The sequence below is a fragment of the Macaca thibetana genome, chromosome 16 (assembly GCF_024542745.1).
Source record: "Macaca thibetana thibetana isolate TM-01 chromosome 16, ASM2454274v1, whole genome shotgun sequence".
NCBI classification, from domain to species: domain Eukaryota; kingdom Metazoa; phylum Chordata; class Mammalia; order Primates; family Cercopithecidae; genus Macaca; species Macaca thibetana.
Genome location: NC_065593.1, coordinates 64,737,137 through 64,755,945, shown reverse-complemented (window position 1 = coordinate 64,755,945; position 18,809 = coordinate 64,737,137). Strand labels below are relative to the sequence as shown.

Genomic DNA, 18,809 nt, shown 5'->3' with positions numbered 1-18,809 from the left:
AGTGAGCCAAGATCACGCCACTGCACTCCAGCCTGGCGACAGAACCAGACTCCGTGTCAAAAACAAAACAAACAAACCACCACACACACAACCAGGTAGGAGGGCTGAGACAGGTAAGTGGGCATTTGAGCTGGGCTATGGAAAAGGCATAGGACTTTCATCAGTAGAGGGGAGGAGGACATGCCATTTGAAGGGAATAGTTTGAACACAGGAGACTGAAGAGGCTGAGGTGGAGGGGGTGACAAAGAAGGCAGAAGCACTGAATGGTGGATTCATGCAGGGCGATCCACCATTGCAGTGGGAGGTGAGCCTGGAGAGAGACCAGCTTGATGTGGAGAGCCTTGAATTCAAGTTAAGGAGTTTAGGTTTTTTTATTTTGAGATGGAGTCTTGCTCTGTTACCCAGGCTGGAGTGCAATAGCGTGATCTTGGCTCACTGCAACCTCCTTCGCCCAGGTTAAAGTGATTCTCCTGCCTCAGCCTCCCCAGTAGCTGGGGTTACAGGTGCATGCCACCATGCACAGTTAATTTTTGTATTTTTGTAGAGATGGGGTTTCACCATGTTGGCCAGGCTGGTCTTGAACTCCTGACCTCAGGTGATCCACCCACTTCGGCCTCCCAAAGTGCTGGGATCACAGGCATGAGCCACTGCGCCCAGCCAAGGGGTTTAGGTTTTAAGAGACGTGGGTAACAGAAAGCAGTTGGGAGAAAAGCTGTGTTGGAAGAGAAGCTGAGGCAGCGCTTGCTTGTCAGCTAGACTTGCTGGCTCCTTGCTTCTAGCACTCCCATTATCTCAAGTAGTCATATGTTACATGTTTCTCAATCACTTGATACACTGTTTCCTTTCAGCTCCCACATCCTCACCACCTGTTTCTTTGAGCAACAATAAATACTGTGGGCTCCCAGAGATCAGGGCCTTCACAGCCTCCACACGATGGCCCCCTGGTCCCACTTTCTCAAACTTGTCTTTTTCTAATTCCTTTGACTCTGCCAGACTTTGTTGCACCCGTGACCTGGCGTTGGGTCTGATCACCCCAACATTCCCAACGTGAGGTGACAAAGACCCTGGTGAAGGAACGCTAGAGCGTGTGAAAGCGGGGGATGCATGGTCAAAGGACACCCGAGGGCGTCTAAACAAAGCTTGACGGGAAAGCTGAGTGCTCAGAAGAACTAGGGTAACAATGGGATAAAGTGAAAGCAGATATTCTGCTTATTTAAATTTCTTAAGGTGTTTATTACGAAGAGGGGGAGTGAAAGTTAGTACTCAGAATTTGTTATCACTCTTTAGTACAGTAAAGCAGTTTTGCCCATGGTTTCCGAAACAAGGGACTATAGAGTTAGATGAATGGCAGAGAATTGGCAGAGATTTTTAAAAGGCGTATAAAGAAGGAGCAGAAATTGGAGTTTGTTTGGTCAGTGTGGGCGCTAATAAAGGCAGCTCTTCAGCCATTTCAAAGAGATGATGAGGCAGATTCAGAGGAGGACGAGTGTAAAAAACTACAGATTCTGAGTGTGAGGAACAGCTACCGGAGGAGATTAAAGAAAAGAAAGGAAAACTAAAAAAAGTATGTTCTATTAGCCTGTCTGCTCCACCTGCTGAATTAAGTGAATGGCCACCTCCTCTCTCTCCAAATGGGTGAGAAGATGAATTAGCTGAAAAACTTACTGCTTCTGAAGTTGCAACATTAAAACCTGGAGCAACTGGTGGTGCTATACAAAGTTATATTCAAAAAGCTAGAGCCGAGGGAGACTTGAAGCATGGCAATTTTCTGTTACTATCATCCAGTACAGAGGACAGAATACAGCTAATTGGCCACTTTTCCTTTTAAGTTACTAACCGAATTTAAGCAAGCCGTTAGTCAATACGGACCGAACTCTCCTTTTGTGCAAACTCTATTAAAAAATATGGCTCTTGATAGTAGATTAATACCATGTGGCTGGGATACTTTGACAAAATCTGTTCTCACTCCATCTCGGTATTTGCAGTTTAAAACATGGTAGGCTGATGAAGCTCAAACTCAGGTAAGGGAAAACATACAAGCACAGCCACCTGTGCCTGCTTCCTTTGAACAGTTAATGGGACTTGGCCCTAATTGGGGTCGATTAGAGAATCAAGCAGTAATGGAGGATGTTGCCATTGTTCAGCTGTGCTTTGTGTGCTTACCAGCATGAGAAAGGATAAATGTTACAGGGGAAAAATATCCTTATGTCAGTTCTGTCTGACAAGGACCCAAAGAACTGTATATTGATTTTATTGCTCCACTCCAAGAGGCTGTGTATAAAGCCATAACTGATAAAATGGCTCAGGATGTAATACAGCTTCTTGCATATGATAATACTGATGCAGAGTGTCAAACTGCTATTAGACCCCAGAGAGGGAAGCCTTATTTAGCAAAATATATTAAGGCTTGCATTGGCATTGGAGGTAACTTACATAAGGCTACTCTTTTAGCTCAGGCTATGGCTGGATTAAGAGTAGGAAAGAATATGCCCCATTTCTCAGGCTCTTGCTTTAATTGTGGGCAATTTGGACACACAAGAAAGGAATGCAGAAAAGGAAATCAAAAGCAAACATTTCTACCATCAGTCAACAGAAAAGTCCCGGCATATGTCCCTGGTGTAAGAAAGGCAAAAACTGGGCAAGACAATGTCATTCTAAATTTAGCAATGATGGACAACCTCTTTCGGGAAACGGGAATAGGGGCCTGCCTTGAGCCCCTCAACAAACTGAGGCATACCCGGCACAGCCAGTGCCCCGTGCAACAACTGTCCCCTGCCTCAGCAGGCAGTGTGGCCATAGACCTCTACAGCACAATTCCTGTCTCCTTATGAGAGGTGAAGCCGGCTGGGCTTCTGAATCAGGTGGGGACTTGGGGAACTTTTCTGTCTAGCTAAAGGATTGTAAACACACCAATCAGCACTCTGTGTCTAGCTAAAGGTTTGTAAACGCACCAATGAGCACTTTGTAAAGTGGACCAATCAGCAAGATGTGAGTGGGGCCAAATAAGGGAATAAAAGCTGGCCACCTGAGCCAGCAGCAGCAACCTGCTTGGGTCCCCTTTCATGCTGCGGAAAGTCTATTCTTTCGCTCTTCACAATAAATGCTGCTGCTCACTCTTTGGGTCCGCACTACTCTTATGAGCTGTAACACTCACTGCGAGGGTCTGCGGCTTCATTCCTGAAGTCAGCGAGACCATGAACCCACCAGGAGGAACAAACAACTCTGGACACGCCACCTTTAAGAGCTGTAACACTCACTGCGAAGGTCTGTGTCTTCACTCCTGAAGTCAGCGAGACCACAAACCCACTGGAAGGAAGAAACTCCGGACACATCTGAACATCTGAAGAAACAAACTCCAGACACACCATCTTTAAGAACTGTAACACCACGAGGGTCCGTGGCTTCATTCTTGAAGTCAGCAAGATCAAGAACCCACCAGAAGGAACCAATTCCAGACACACTTCCTGGGGAGCCACCAAAGAAGGTCCCCATGGGAGTTAGGGGACCCTTATCCTCAGGAACAGTCGGTCTATGACTTGGAAGGTCTAGTCTAAATTTAAAAGGTATGCCAGGCACGGTGGCTCACGCCTGTAATCCCAGCACTTTGGGAGGCCAAGGCAGGCAGATCACGAGGTCAGGAGATCAAGATCATCCTGGCTAACATGGTGAAACCCATCTCTACTAAAAAATACAAAACAACAACAACAAAAAAAATAGCTGGGCGTTGTGGTGGGCGCCTGTAGTCCTAGCTAGTCGAGAGGCTGAGGCAGGAGAATGGCGTGAACCTGGGAGGTGGAGCTTGCAGTAAGCCAAGATTGAGCCACTCACTGTACTCCAGCCTGGGAGACAAAGTGAGATTCCGTCTCAAAAAAAAAAAAAAAAAAAAAAAAAAAAAATTTAAAAGGTGTTACTGTACATACGGGAATAATTGACTCTGATTATACCGGAAAAATTCAATTAGTTAGTAGTCCCTTGACTCCATGGTCTGCCTCCCCAGGAGAAAGAATTGCTCAGTTGTTGCTGTTACCTTACATAAAACTAGGAAGCAGCACAGTGAAAAGAACAGGAGGCTTTCGTAATACTAATCAAGCAGAAAAGGCTGTGCATTGGGTTAATCAAGTGTCTGACAAAAGACATATTTGCACAGTAACTATTCAGGGAAAAGATTTTTAAAGACTAGTAGATACTGGAGCTGATGTCTCTATTATTGCTATAAATCAATGGCCCCTGCATTGGCCTAAACAAAAGGCATCCACTGGTATTGTTAGAGTAGGAGGTGCCTCAGAAGTTTTTCAAAGTTCTTTGATTTTACCATGTGAAGGGCCAGATGGTCAGGAAGGGACAATTCAGCCTGTCATTACACCTATTCCTGTCAGTTTATGGGGTAGAGACTTATTGCAATAATGAGATGCTGAAATATCTATTCCTACGGATCAATATAGTAGTAATAATAGTAGACAAATGATGAAAAATACGGGACATTGTCTGGGAAAAGAACTAGGAAAAAATTTAAATGGCCAATGAGAACCTTTAGAAGGACAAATAGATCGAACCAGATTGGAGTGTCATTTTTAGGAGCAGCCATTGTTGAGCCTCCAGCTCCCATTCCTCTTGTTTGGCTAACTGCCAAACCAGTTTGGGTAGAGCAATAACTGCTGAAACAGGAAAAACTGAAGGCTTTAAAAGAACTGGTGCAGGAACAATTGCAAAAGGGACATATAGAGCCTACTCTCTCCCCTTGGAATTCTCCTGTATTTATCATTAAGAAAAAATCAGGGAAATGGAGAATGTTAACAGATGTAAGGGCTGTTAATGCTGTGATTCCACCCATGGGCACGCTACAACCAGGGCTGACCTCCCCAACAATGATCCCAAAATACTGGCCTCTCATAGTGATAGATCTAAAGGATTGCTTTTTTACCATTCCTTTAGCTGCCCAAGATTATGAAAAATTTGGTTTTACTGTTCCCACCATAAATAATAAACCAGCAGATGATCTGGTTGAGTGGCTTTTTCTACCTCACAATACAACCAAAACTCTCACTCTGTACTTAGATCAAATTGCTGTGCTAGTACGGCAAGCGAGGCTGCGCACAACAAAGCTAATGAGATATGATCCAAATCAGATTATAGTTTCATTAACTAAACAACAAATTCAACAAGCCTATATTAATTCCCAAGAATGGCAGGTTAATTTTGCCAGTTTTATTGGCATTCTTGATAATCATTATCCTAAGTCTAAAATCTTCCAGTTTCTAAAATTAACATCCTGGATATTGCCTTCTATTACTCAAAAAGCCCCTATTGAAGGAGCCATTACCATTTTTACTGATGGATCTAGTAATGGAAAAGCCTCATTTGCAACACCTCAACAGCAAGTTTTTCAAACAGACTGCTTCTTTCTGCTCAAAGGGCTGAACTTATGGCTGTGATTATAGTGCTAAAAACTTTTAAGCAGCCAGTAAACATTGTTTCTGATTCAGGCTATGTAGTGTAAGCCATGCAAAATACTGAATGTGCCTTAATTTGAAATGTAGCTGATGAACAACTTAATCTTTTATTTCATTCTTTACAGCAAGCAGTGCAACAAAAGCATTCCCCTTTCTATACCACTCATATGAGAGAACATACTAACCTCCCTGGCCCTTTAACTAAACTTAATCAAAGGGCAGATGCACTGGTGTCTGCAGCCTTTGCTGATGCACAAACATTTCATTCTTTAACCCATCTTAATGCCTCAGGCCTTAGAAAAAGATATGGTCTATCATGGAAACAAGCTAAAGAAATTGTGCAACACTGTTCTGCCTGCCAAGTCCTGCATCTGCCACATAAAAGGAGTTAACCCTAGAGGTTTATCTCCAAATTCCATCTGGCAGATGGATGTAACACATATTCCCGCTTTTGGAAAATTGTCCGTTGTTCATGTTTCAGTAGATACCTATTCACATTTTATTTGGGCCACATGTCAAACAGGGGAAGCTACAGCTCATGTTAAAAGACATCTTTTATCTTGCTTTTCAGTTATGAGAATCCCAGAAAAAATCAAAACTGGTAATGACCTAGGATACTGTAGTAAAGCCATGGCTACATTTTTTCAACAATGGAATAGTACCCATACTACAGGTATTCCATATAACTCACAAAGACAAGCATTACTGGAAAGAGCTAATTGTACTTTAAAAACTCAAATACAAAAGCAAAAAGGAGGGAACCAGGAATATAAGACACTACATATGCAATTGCATTTAGCTTTATTAACATTAAATATTTTAAATTTACAAAAAGATCAACCCGTGACTGCAGCTGAACAACACCTGACAGGACAAAAGGAAAATAAAAAGCCTGGACAAGATATATGGTGGAGGGATGCACATACAAAGAGCTGGGAAAAAGGAAAGATAATTTTATGGGGAAGAGGATTTGCTTGTGTCTCTCCAGGTGACAATCAGGTACCTCTGTGGGTGCCCACCTAACATCTGAAGATCTATCATGAACCACAGCATCTAGTGGCCCCACCTGTACAGTGCAAATTGAAAGTTTAAGGATTGCTTTTATTTATTTATTTTGAGATGGAGTTTCACTCTTGTTGCCCAGGCTGGAGTGCAATGGCGTGATCTTCACTCACTGCAACCTCTGCCTCCCAGGTTCAAGTGATTCTCCTGCCTCAGTCTCCCAAGTAGCTGGGATTACAGGCATGCGCCACCACGCCTGGCTAATTTTTTTTCTTTTTTTTTTTTTTTTTGTATTTTTAGTAGAGACGGATTTTCTCCATGTTGGTCAGGCTGGACTTGAACTCCCAACCTTAGGTGATCCTCCACCTCAGCCTCCCAAAGTGCTGGGATTACAGGTGTGAGCCACTGCATCCAGCCTTTGGATTGCTTTTAAGCCTCAGTTTGCTTTCTCTGTGCGTTCTGTTAGAAGGGGCCTGCTTCTCATTATCAACGGTAAGTTTTATCTCACAGTAGTTAACCAACGAGACCAAAACTGAGTTACAAATGCTTCAGTAATGGCATGTCTCCCAGCTACAGCCACAAAAGTTTTTGCTTCTGTTTCAGTAGATTTACTAACATGGGGGTGAGGGTATGCTTGTGTTTTTGCAGGAGATGAACAAACCGTGTAGGTGCCCTCAACGTGTGTACAACCATGGAAGAGGAGACTGGAAGGAGCCATGGATCCCAACCATGTGCCGGGTTCCCCAGTATAAGCCATGCTGAGAAACTGCTGGAGCACCAGGGTTTTACCTATAGATGCTTAACGGACCAATGCTTTCTGACTGAACTCCTCCCTACCTGAATACAAGAGACCCTAATAGATAGGCAGGAGTATCATCGCCCCTACTCAGCATGAAGAAGTTACAGAAAACAGACCTTCATTCTTCTGCAACCCCTAGGATTAAGGGTCCTCTCATAAAAGGGAAAGGGGAGATACGTGGGAAGCATTCAAACCAGAGCAACTCCATTTTGAATAAGGGCTAAGAAAAATGAAGCTGGATCACCAACTGGCAATTAAGGGCTGCATAACCTGAAATTGCCTTGCCCAATTAATTTAAAAAAGAGGTCACCTTATGCTAGTAATAATGATAGTAGCTGTGGTGGTTTTACAAAAAGAGAAGCAGGGCATGTTGGGAGAAAAGCTGAGTGTTGGGAGAGAAGCTGAGGCAGGGCTTGCATGTCTGCTAGACTTTAGCTCCTTGCCTCTAGCACTCCCATTATCTCAAGCAGCCATGTTTCTCATTCACTTGATACACTGTTTCCTTTCAACCCCCACATCCTCACCACCTGTTTGTTTGAGCACCAATAAACAGTGTGGGCTCCCAGAGGTGGGGGCCTTCACAGCCTCCCCACTCGCGATGGCCTCCTGGTCCCACTTTTTCTCTCAAACTCTTTTTCTCATTCCTTTGACTCCACCAGACTTCATCGCCCCCACGACCTGGTGTTGGATCTGATCACCCCAACAAAACCAGTGGGTATCTTGAGTAACAAAAAGTATTGTGTGTTAGGTGCTGTATTAGGCAGTGGGTTTTAGAGGCACGAAGAGTAAGTTGGAACTGGAAGGAGAATTTTGCAATCCTCTCAGGCTAGCATTGCAGTAGCAGATTGCTCTGGCATGTATAAATTTCTTAAACTGTTCTATATGATTTTGATCTAGTTGATGTGAGCACATGAGTCTAAACAAGGGGAAAATTCATTTACAAATGACTTACAAAATACAAAAATTTGCTCACTTCAGCAGCACACATACTAAAATTGGAATGCCAGGTGCGGTGGCTCATGCCTGTAATCCCAGCACTTTGGGAGGCCAAGGCGGGCAGATCACAAGGTCAGGAGATCAAGACCATCCTGGCTAACACAGCAAAACCCCGTCTCTACTAAAAATACAAAAATAAAATTAGCCAGGCATGGTGGCGGGTGCCTGTAGTCCCAGCTACTTGGGAGGCTGAGGTGGGAGAATGGCGTGAACCTGGGAGGTGGAGCTTGCAGTGAGCCAAGATTGTGCCACCGCACTCCAGCCAGCCTGGGTGACAGAGTGAGACTCTGTCTCAAAAATAAAATAAAATTGGAACGATACAGAGAAGATTAGCATGACTCCTTTAAAGGAAAGACGTGGTCCGTGTCCTCAAGGGACTCAAGAGTCTGGGAGGGAGCTGAGGCTCATATGCAGGATGTAAAAAATTTACTAGTTCATTCAGTAATTCAGCAAATGCTAAGTGAATGCCAGGCACTCAGAGCGTGGGGTGGGGAGGACTCAAGTGAATAAAGCAAAATTCATTCTTCCAGAGAATTGACATTTGATCAGGTGATAATAAAAGCTGAGAGGAAAAATGGATTCCTCTTACAGTAGCAGGACCTGAAGCATCATGAATGACGTAAGAAAGGTCTCAGTAGATTGCTGGAGGCAGAGGAGTGACTAGTTCCAGCTGGAGGGTTGGAGAAGATGTGCTTGAGATGGGCCTGAAAGGAGGGGAGGAACTGGCAGGGTAACAGCATGTCACTTGGGAGGCTCCAGTGGTGGCCAACAGCAAAGGCTAGGAAAATGGCAACTGCAAGGCCTGCCTGCGGCTGGACAGGAAACTTGTGGTTGAGAGAATGGGCTCTGAAGAGGACTGCTCAGGGCCAGCTCCCATCCGTCCACCTCCCCCAGCTGCTATCTAACCTCTCTGAACCTTAGTTTCTCCACCTATAAACTAGGGGTTTTTTTGTTTGTTTGTTCATTTGTTTTTTGAGACAGAGGCTCACTCTGTCACCCAGGCTGGAGTGCAATGGCACAATCTCGGGTCACTGCAACCTCCACCTTCTGGGTTCAAGCCATTCTCTTGCCTCAGCCTCCCAAGTAGCTGGGAACTCAGACGCCTACCACCACACCCAGCTAATTTTTGTATTTTTAGTAGAGACGGGGTTTCACCATGTTGGCCAAGCTGGTCTCAAACTCCTGACCTCAAGTGATCAGCCTGCCTCAGCCTCACAAAGTGCTGGGATTACAGGTGTGAGCCACTGTGTTCAGCCTAAACCAGAGGTTATGTTATTAACGCCTACCTCATAAGGTTATTGTGGGATTTCAGTGAATAGATACGTGGTTAGTGGCACTGAGCTGGTACTTGGGCAATGTCAGCCATGATTTGTAGCCCAGTTTGGCTGGAACCCAGAGGGCGAGGAGCTGTGAAAGATGAGTCTGCCACATTGACTGGGATCCTTAAGAAAGGACTTAAAAGTGACAGCTAAAGACACTTAGTCTTTCCCCTACAGAAGCTGTGGCAGGAAGACTGCTCTGCCTATGACAGAACGAGGAGACTGGAGGAAAGTGTGCGTGGCTGGCAACTGACCTCATGTGAGCAGTCAGGGACATGTTCTGGAACTAGGGCGGTGGCAGCAGGGATGGGGAGGAAATACCGAATGCTGGAGGATTATGAGGACAGAAAATTGGCCTGGGTGGTGTGGGAGTGGGGGTGTGACATGGATGATGTTGTGCACTCAGGAACGTCATGAAGGGGAGTGGCCTTGGGAGGACAGCTGCATCAGTGTGGTTTTGCCTTCGAGCAGGGGTGCCCAGTGGTGATGCCCAGGAGAGGGAATGGAATCCTGGAGCTGGGAGTGAGGTTGGAGCTGGAAGAACCAAGACCCAGGGAGACAAGAGTATTCCTGGGGACGAATAGGAACAGCTGAGCGAGGCAAGGCTGAGCCCCGGGCAGGCGTGGGGTGGGTGGGGGGACATGCCTGGCTAGAGGGCGGCAGCAGGAAAGCAGAGAAGGCATCCCTGCAGGTTGGCCCTGGAGCAGAGTGCTGGGTCCCAGCAAGGGACAAGTTAGTTAACTTAAAGTGGGGGCATCCTCAAGGCAGTAAACTGGAGCCAAGTGGGTTAAATCCTTCTTGCTGCTATTAAGAGGAGGAGACAGGTTTCTGCAGATTCTACATTTTGGAGAGAAACAAAAAAGAATGTCCCCAAGTTTCCTTTGCCCTGCGATGCTGGGCCAGATTGGCAAGGTCTCAAGAGAAGCACAACGGTGACTGACGCTGACGCTGCCCTTGGATGAACTTCTGTTAAATCCTTCGGATGTGAGTAGACTTCATATATATATATACACACACACACACACACACACACACACACACACACACACACGTACGTAATTTTTTAAAAAAAATGAGACAGCGTCTCGCCATGTTGCCCAGGCTGGTTTTGAACTCCTGGGCTCAAGCAATCCCCCCACCTCGCCCTCCCAAAGTGCTGGGATTACAAACGTGAGCCACCGCACCCGGCCTGTAGCCTTTAATAGTAGATTTTAAATGTGCGTAACATTTTAAAATGTGCTTATTCTTTGTTAGAATTAGGGTGAAATATCTACTTGGCTGATTTTCCTTTCTATCTACTCTATACTTGTAATATCGAGTATACATATTTCTACTATTATAATCGGAAGGACTTGTTCCCCCGGTTGTACATTCCCTCATGATAAGCAAGACTTTCAGTGTTTGTTTCAATATTCATGATTAATACTTGTCTGTTCTCCTTCACTTCCTACGCTACGTTTTCCTAAAATTCCTGGATTTGGTATCAGTTCTGTAGAGGTGGACAGCAAGGCTCAGGGCGGTAGGAAGGAAACTCCTCCAAACCTCAGTCTTCATACCCCATGGTCCGGGTGTCCAGGCAACCTCCAAGCGGACCCTCCGGGCCCCATGGAGCGTCCCAGTGCCGGGGGCTAGAGGCTGGTGCTCGCTAAGTAAGGGTGGGGGCAGGTCCCTGCGCACCGCGGTATCTTCCCGCCCGCTCACCAAACGTGCGCGCGGCAGGAAGGGACCCACTCGATGGATCGCGCCTCTCTGAGGCCTTCTCTAGAAAAAGGGGCCACTCGCTTATGAGGGCAAAGGATGGCGCAACCACGTGTCACAAGCCCCAGTGGCCTAATGGATAAGGCACTGGCCTCCTAAGCCAGGGATTGTGGGTTCGAGTCCCACCTGGGGTAAAAGTGGCAAGTTTCTTCACGGTTTTTTTTTTATTTATTTTCTCTTCCCTTCTCAGAGACGCTGGAATCCACTTTGGTCTGTGGTTCGACACCCGTGCAACGTGTTGAGGAGGAGCCACCTCCTCCAAGTACCGAAAGCCGGTAAGCGCGGATCTCGCCAAGCCCCTGAATGAACAGCTTTCGTCCGGGTAGGGCCCCACAATTTCGAAGCTGGGGTAAGTCGTAAGAATAAAGTTGCTCAAAGGGTTCCCAGGACACCCCAGCTCCACCTGGCGGGGCAGCCCCGGAGAACCAGGGGTAAATGACCACCGCGACTGCAAACTGAGGGTCCTGCAAGAGAAGGTGAGGGGCGCAAACCAGGGCAGAGGCAAGCAAGTAGCGGGCAGGTGGTGGTGGATTCTGAGGTCTCCGGTTGCCAACACCAAAAGTTATCTTGAGAGCACACTCCCACCCCAGGTGGGACTCGAACCCACAATCCCTGGCTTAGGAGGCCAGTGCCTTATCCATTAGGCCACTGGGGCGCGGTAAGACGCCAAACCCACGTGCTCATTGATAGGCATACGACCATACGTGCCCAAACACGGCCCTGCAGTGGGTCACCGCGCTCCAAGCCTGAGAAGCCATCGGGACAACGGGATGAACCGCCCGCTGGGCGCGGCGTCCCCACCGGGCTACGCAAGAGCTCCACGCGGTGGCGATGCGCGGGGAACAGGAGCCCGCGGTGCCCTGTAACGCCGAGAAGCAGCACTCGGCGAGCGCAGAGCCCGGTGGAGCATAGCTGGGAGGATTAGGGATGCAGGAGGACAGAGGGAAGAACAAACCCTCAAACGATGCTGGGGTTCGGGCACGGGCTGCTCGCTCAAAAAGAACCCGACCACAAAGGAACCTTAAATCTTACGATCTGAAGTCAGACGCCTCAACCCTTAGGCCACGCGATCACAATTCCCAGGGAAGCTCTGAGACTAGTCCAGGTGCTGCTCCGCTCGGGGGTGACTACGCGTGCGGCTGGGGCTAGAGGGAGGGTGAGCGCTTCGCTATAGGCGGACAGGGTGCGAGCACCGAAGCTGCGCCACGCCCGAGCATTTAATAACCATCAAATTGGTCTCCCGGGTAAGCAAACATAGAAGGCGACCGCGTGGCCTAATGGATAAGGCGTCTGACTTCGGATCAGAAGATTGAGGGTTCGAGTCCCTTCGTGGTCGGAATATTTTAATCCTTGCAACTGTAATCTCCGTCTCTTGTTTTAGGCCCAGAAATGCCTTCCAATCTCTCGGTACCGGGGCTCCCAGGATCCGATGCTGGGGAGCTGCTTCTGTCCAATCAGGCTTTGCATCCCGGGACGCTTCCGGTTATGGCGTCATTACGCAGCCTGTGGCGTCTCATTCTAAAAGACGTGATCGCGCACGGCTTGCGTGCTTCCCCGGTGGCCTAATGGATACAGCGTTGGACTTTTTTAGGGTTTGGGCTCTGGGTTCGAACCACGTTTGTGGTGGCGTAGCCTACCCGCAGAAAGCTGATCTTTTGAGATCCATTTTAATAGAAGTAATTTTTTTTAAAAAAGTTATAACGTAAAAAACAAAAACCAACTGGCACGTTTTGTCTTTTTAACATCATTTACCTTTATTTTGTGCATGTGTCTATTTCAATTAATTTTCCTTCTAGATGAAGACTGACTGAAAGGCAAACCGATGTGAGGATAAGTGGGGCCCCATTTCTTGTTGTCTTGTACCTTGAACGAGTTCAACATCCAAACATTCGCCTCGTAAACGTGCTCTACAAGCTACAAACCCACAAGCAAATGAAACGGGGCGGGTTATGTTTCGGTCTATCCTTATGAAGTTAAACAGCAGACAAAACTCTAGTCTCTGGCCAGGCCCAATGGCTCACGCCTGTAATCCCAACACTCTGGGAGGCTGAGGCGGGCGGATCACGAGGTCAAAAGTTCGAGTCGTGATCGCTCCACTGCACTCCAGCCTGGGCAACAGAGTGAAAGTCTGCTTCAAAAAACCAAACAAACAAAAAACTCCAGTCCCTAGCCTCAAGGGCAGTGGGGGTGCTGCCCAACTCTCCGGCCTCAGTCCTGCTAGTGGGCTCTGTCCACATTCAGAGGGCACCCACCACCCCACTACCCTGTCCTTGGAGGAAGAGGGTGTCAGCATGCTTGTGTGTGCAAGTGTACTTGGACATAGGGGAAGAAAAATGCTAATTTTTTATCTTTTTTTTTTTTTTTTCTTTTTCTTCTTCCCTGAGACAGAGTCTGGCTCTGTCACCCAGGCCGGAGTGCAGTAGCATGATCTCAGCTTATTGCAAGCTCCACCTCCTGGGTTCACGCCATTCTCCTGCCTCAGCCTCCCAAAGTGTTGGGATTACAGGCGTGAGCCACTGGGCCCTGCCAGGGACTGGAGTTTTGTCTGCTGTTTAACAGCAGACAAACAAGCTGGGACTACAGGCGCCCGCCACCACGCCCGGCTAATTTTTTGTATTTTTAGTAAAGACGGGGTTTCACCGTGTTGGCCAGGATGGTCTCGGTTTCCTGACCTCGTGATCCACCTGCCTCAGCCTCCCAAAGTGCTGGGATTACGGGCATGAGCCACCGCGCCCGGCCAATGCTAATTTCTTTTACCAGTCAGCGTCTGGAAGGAAGAAGATGGCACACTCCCACTGGGTAATCCGAGGAGCGTTTAAAGGAGGCCCGTTTAGCAAGGGCAAGTGTAAGGAAACGTGAGGACTCCAGGATGGGCATTAGTAACGAGCTGTCCCCATCACCAGGCCTAAGGGCTACAAAAGGCAGCAGCTCCTGGAACCTGGAATCGGGTTTGGAAAGTCGCCCCCAGGAGCCAAGATGTCAGGTCCAGAGATGCAGAGAGCCCTTGGTGACCTTATCGCAGGGAGGGAGCCAAGGGAGTAAATACTCGCCTTCAGCTTCCTCCTTCCCTCTACTCTCCCGCTGCTGAGGCTCGGCCTAAAGCCAGAGGGCAGGAAGCCTGGTGGTGCCTCCCAGACATGATGGGGTGACAAGCAGAGGAGCCGGGGAAAGGCGGAGAGTCGGGCTGCAGGGTTAAAGGGGATGACATCCGGCATTCAGAGTTTGCCAAAAAAAAAAAAAAAAAGCCTTCATTTTACTCATAACCCTCACAACAACGCTGAGAGGGAGGAAGGGGGCTGATGGATGAGAGGAAGGAGTCTCCAGGAGTAGGCAAAACGAAGTCAAAATAGTGCTACTCTGGGATAGGGGTAGCTTCAGAAGCGCTTTGGGAAGCTGCTGATTTTCCCATGAGAACAGGTCTGTTCCGCCTGTGAAACATCAGAGCGGTGTACACTTAACGATGTTCTCAATTTCCTCTGTATGCATTTATTTATTTATTTTTATTTATTTTTTTTTTTTTTTTTGAGACGGAGTCTCGCTCTGCCGCCCAGGCTGGAGTGCAGTGGCCGGATCTCAGCTCACTGCAAGCTCCGCCTCCCGGGTTTACGCCATTCTCCTGCCTCAGCCTCCCGAGAAGCTGGGATTCCGTTAGCTGGGACTACAGGCGCCCGCCACCTCGCCCGGCTAGTTGTTTTTTTTTTTTTTTTTTTTTTTGTTGTTGTTGTTGTTTTTTGTAGAGACGGGGTTTCACTGTGTTAGCCAGGATGGTCTTGATCTCCTGACCTCGTGATCCGCCCGTCTCGGCCTCCCAAAGTGCTGGGATTACAGGCTTGAGCCACCGCGCCCGGCCTGCATTTATTTTCTTTTAGTAAAGTGCTGTTTTGTTTTTGTTTGAGACAGAGTCTTGCTCTGTCGCCCAGGCCGGGGTGCAGTGGCGCCATCTTGGCTCACTGCAGCGTCAGCCTCCTGGGTTCAAGCGATTCTCCTGCCTCAGCCTCATGAGTAGCTGGGACTACAGGCGCCTGCTGGGATTGCACCATATTGGTCAGGCTGCTTACGAACTGCTGACCTCAAATGATCCACCTGCCTGGGCCTCCCAAAGTGTTGGGATTATAGGCGTGAGCCACCGCCCCCAGCCATGTGTGTTTGTAAGTATACTATTCTGTATTCTGGCCAGGGATTTGGGGTGTTTGTTTGTTTGAGACGGAGTCTTGTCGCCCAGGCTGGAGTGCAATGGCGTGATCTCCGCTCACCGCAACTTCCGCCTCCCGGGTTCAAGCGATTCTCCTGCCTCAGCCTCCTGAGTAGCTGGGATTACAGGCGCCCGCCACCACACCCGGCTAATTTTTGTGTTTTTAGTAGAGATGGGGTTTCACCGTGTTAGCCAGGATGGCCTGGATCTCCTGACCTCGTGATCCGCCCGCCTCGGCCTCCCAAAGGGCTGGAATTATAGGCGTGAGCCACCGCGCCCGGCTTTGTTTTTGCTTTTTACTTGAAAATCTTCGCTCCTGCGGAGCTTTGGGTGGGCTTCCCTGGTTGTATACATGGCAGCTTCCCATCAGCCTATTCCAGGTTGAATACTGCAACATTTTGAGGATACTATATTTACTATTTACTTAGGGAGCGTCCATTGTTTCATCTTTTTTTTTTTTTTTTTTTTTTTTTTTCTGAAATGGAGTTTCGCTTTTGTTCCCCAGGCTGGAGTGCAATGGCATGATATCAGCTCACCACAACCTCTGCCTCCTGGGTTCAAGCAATTCTCCTGCCTCAGCCTCCCGAGTAGCTGGCATTACAGGCATGCCCGGCTAATTTTGTATTTTTAGTAGAGACAGGGTTTCTCCATGTTGGTCAGGATAGTCTCGAATTCCCGACCTCAGGTGATCCGCCCACCTTGGCCTCCCAAAGTACTGAGATTACAGGCGTGAGCCACTGTGCCCGGCTTTTTTTTTTTTTTTTTTTTTTTTTTTTTTTAAGACAGGGTCTCACTCTGTCACCCAGGCTGCACTGCAGTGGTGCAATCATAGCTCACTGCAACCTTGAACTCCTGAGCTCAAAGAATTCTCCTGCCTCAGCTCCCTGCCAATCCCAAGTAGCTGGGACTAAAGGCACATACTACTGCACACTGGTTTTGCTTGTTCATTTGTTTTAGATTCAAGGTCTTGCTTTTTTGCCCAGGCTCGCCTTGAACTTCTGGGCTCAAGCAATCCTCCCACCTTGGTCTCCCAAAGTGCTGGGATTACGGGCATGAGCCACTATACCTGGCCTCATCAGATTCTTGGAAGTCCTTGATTCAAAAAAAATTTTTGACTTAAAAATGTGATCTCGTACTTATGTAAAAGAAACAACGAACCAAACTAGAAGAACAAACTTCTCTTGTCCCTTCTCCAGGGCCATCCAGAATTCTTACCGTTCTCTCCATCCAAGACCAGCACCAAGTTGAATGGACACTACTTTTAAGCTGGCTCTGGCTTCCAAGCCCTGGCACATGGTGGCAGCAGCGTGTCTCCAGCCTGGACACTAGAGCCATCACTGCTTTTCTGGGCTTCAAGCTTCGGTTCCCCACAAACCACCCACCAGGCCCTGCCTCGATGGGACTTACACTCTAGTGAGAGAGAGGGACAATGAACAAACCAATAAACAAGATGATTTCAAAGGAAAGAGGGTGATGGGAAACTTTTGACTAGTGAGAGAGGAACAGTTGAGGAGGGGCATTTGGTCCAGCCCTAAATTATGGGAAGGGGCCAGCCACATAAAAAGATCCTATAAAGGCCGGGCACGGTGGCTCACACCTGTAATCCCACTTTGGGAGGCAGAGGCGAGTGGATCACGAGATCAGGAGATCGAGACCATCCTGGCTAACACAGTAAAATCCCATCTCTACTAAAAACACAGAAAAATTAGCTGGGCATGGTGGTGGGCACCTGTAGTCCCAGCTACTCAGGAGACTGAGGCAGGAGAATGGCGTGAACCTGGGAGGCAGAGCTTGCAGTGAGCCGAGATCTCGCCACTGCACTCCAGCCTGGGTGACCGAGGGAGACTCTGTCTCAAAAAAAAAGAATTTTCACTTGTATATTTAAGTTATTTGTTTATCCTATAAATACTTGTTTAAGAAAGTCAGGATGGGCTGGCCGCGGTGGCTCACGCCTGTAATCCCAGCACTTTGGGAGGCCCAGGCGGGCAGATTACCTGAGGTCAGGAGTTCGCGACCAGCCTGACCAACATGGTGAAACCCCATCTCTACTAAAAATACAAAAATGAGCTGGGTGTGGTGGCAGGCGCCTGTAATCCCAGCTACTTGGGAGGCTGAGGCAGGAAAATTGCTTGAACCCGGGAGACGGAGGTTGCAGTGAACCAAGATAGCACCATTGCACTCCAGCCTGGGCAACAAAGAGGGAAGCTCCTCCTGGGAAAAAAAAAAGAAAGGCAGGATACTTAATTTTTGTCCTTCGATGCCAGCTTTTAGAGTAATCTCGATACAGCCAACCTAGCCAAAGACAGACAGCTTGTACTTAGATATGGGGTTGACTCAGTTTGAATTTTGCCTAACAGGAGGTCTTTACTGATTCATATTCATCATAATTATGTTTGATTCTGTAATTATGCTATTTAATTCTGTAACTTTTGCTATATAGAATGTACTTTTCCCCTCCTAGTGATTTGCAAAGCGTAATCCTATTTTTACTACTACTACTACTTTTTTTTTTTTTTTTTGAGGCGGAGTCTTGCTCTCTCACCCAGGCTGGAGTGCAATGGTGCCATCTTGGCTCACTGCAACTTCTGCCTCCTGGGTTCAAGCCATTCTTCTGCCTCAGCCTCCTGAGTAGCTGGGATTACAGGAGCCTGCCACCATGCCCGGCTAATTTTTATTTATTTATTTATTTATTAGTAGAGACGGGGTTTCACCATGTTGGCCAGGCTGGTCTCGAACTCCTGAGCTTGGGTGATCTACTCTCCTAGGCTTCCCAAAGTGCTGGGATTACAGGTGTGAGCCACCGTGCCCGCCAATAATTACTTTTTTTTTTTTTTTTGAGACTGAGTTTTGCTCTCGTTGCCCAGGCTGGAGTGCAATGGTGCGATATCGGCTCACCACAGCCTCTGCCTCCTGGGTTCAAGCGATTCTCCTGCCTCAGCCTCCCGAGTAGCTGGGATTATAGGCATGCACCACCATGCCCGGCTAATTTTTAATGGGTTTTTTTTTTGTTGTTTTTGTTTTTGTTTTGTTTTTTAGTAGAGACTGGGGTTTTTCCATGTTGGTCAGGCTGGTCTCGAACTCCTCCCAACCTCAGGTGATCTGTCCGCCTCGGCCTCCGAAAGTGTTGGGAGTACAGGCGTGAGCCACCGCGCCCGGCCCAATTACCTTTTAATGTAAAATTAATGCATGTACAACGCAAAAATGCTGAACAATCCAAGAGGGCATTAAAAAATAAAAGTACTTCCTTCCCACCCAGGTGCCTTTAGCTGAGCCTGTTCCCAGTTGCTTGCTCA

At 47.7% G+C, this 18,809-nt stretch overlaps 1 protein-coding gene and 3 non-coding genes across 4 annotated transcripts in view; 2 read left to right on the top strand and 2 right to left on the bottom strand.

Annotated features, from left to right (window-relative positions):
- The window catches only part of HID1 (HID1 domain containing), an 85,789-nt gene extending 78,025 nt beyond the window's left edge, over positions 1-7,764 (bottom strand). Inside the window, exon 1 of the mRNA XM_050764225.1 lies at positions 7,761-7,764. The gene's annotated coding sequence lies outside the window, so the exon portion shown is untranslated. The remainder of the gene's footprint in view (positions 1-7,760) is intronic.
- A 3,621-nt stretch (positions 7,765-11,385) lies between these two features.
- TRNAR-CCU (transfer RNA arginine (anticodon CCU)) lies at positions 11,386-11,458 on the top strand. Its single transcript has one exon. It is a non-coding gene; the product is annotated as a tRNA-Arg (tRNA).
- Positions 11,459-11,906: 448 nt separating this feature from the next.
- Positions 11,907-11,979, bottom strand: TRNAR-CCU (transfer RNA arginine (anticodon CCU)). Its single transcript has one exon. It is a non-coding gene; the product is annotated as a tRNA-Arg (tRNA).
- A 608-nt stretch (positions 11,980-12,587) lies between these two features.
- TRNAR-UCG (transfer RNA arginine (anticodon UCG)) lies at positions 12,588-12,660 on the top strand. The gene has a single exon. It is a non-coding gene; the product is annotated as a tRNA-Arg (tRNA).
- Positions 12,661-18,809: the final 6,149 nt, after the last annotated feature.